Here is a 1317-nt window from a genome sequence, read left to right on the forward strand (position 1 = left end):
TGTGTGTGTGTGTGTGTGTGTGTGTGTGTGTGTGTGTGAGTGACTACACAATGGGTTTGGGTTTCACAGGTGTGTCTTGTATGGGATGGGGAATGACTGAATGACCTCTACCCTTTGTGTTTGGATGACACAGATGTGTGTGTGTGTGGACAGGGGGATGGACTCCTTTGATGTGTGTATGTGTAGGTGACTCCTTTGGTGTGTGTGTCTGTGGGTGATTCCTTTGGTATGTGTGGGTGTATGGGTGACTCCTTTGGTGTGTGTGTGTGTGTGTGTTTGACATACAATGTATGTGTTGGTTTGACACAATTGTGTGTGTATGTGTGTAGGTTTGACACAAATATGTGCTGGGGGTGACATCGATGTGTTTCTTCTTCTTTAAGTCTTTGAGCTATCGAGTCCCCCACGCCTCCCTCTCACACAGTGGTGTCTCTTCACACGCTCCCATCTGTATGTGGCCATCTATCTCCTCTCTGTTTTTGTTCGTTTTGTTTTGGGTTTTTTTGGTGTGTGTGTGTATGTTAATTTTTTTCTTCTGTTTTTCTATTTGTTTTTGTTTTTTAATTCTGTGTGTTGGTTTTGTTGCAGTCCCCCACCCTCTCCCCCACCCCTCCCCCTTCCCTCTTCTCTTTCTCTCCCCTCCATGTAAAATGTGAATAGTCCGCTGTTTGTTTGACGAATGTAGTGAACTATTCACAGTAGCTTAACACAAGCGGCGCTGTTTCCATTTGAAAAAAAAAGCATTTTTTAATGACAAATAAAACCCTAATCATACAACTGGTGTTTGAAGTTATTTGTGAGTGGTTGGCGGGTGCTCTGGTGTGGTTTTTGCTCCTTCTTTCCTGTGAAACATCTATCGTCCTTATCTCCCCTCCTTCTATTTTGTGTTTGTTACTCTCTTGTTAACGTCTCTAATCTTTGGCACTTTTATGATCATATCTGTCCCCGTCCTTTTATGCAGGAAACATTCTGATATTTTGCAAACTGAGCCCAAAAATATGAAATTATATGATTCTGTTAATTTTGAAAAGGAATGATAAAGGAAAATAATCAGAAATTATGCGAAAAATGATCAAATTTTGCTAAATTATGCGGGATGCATAAAACCACGGGGACAGTCTTATTGTGTTGAAAGTGCGGTAAAACTCTTACCACTACTAAGAAGTTATTTTATACTCTTGTTGTTGTGCAGGGGAATGGTGTGGTTTTCACTCTGCAGGGCGTGGAAGAGCGGGTGGCTGGAGGGTGCCACGGTTGTGTGTCTTATTTCTTTACTTTCCCTCTGAATGTTTCTGTCTTCATGTCCCTTTTTGGGGG

Source organism: Aplysia californica, unplaced genomic scaffold, assembly GCF_000002075.1.
Source record: "Aplysia californica isolate F4 #8 unplaced genomic scaffold, AplCal3.0 scaffold01256, whole genome shotgun sequence".
NCBI lineage: Eukaryota > Metazoa > Mollusca > Gastropoda > Aplysiida > Aplysiidae > Aplysia > Aplysia californica.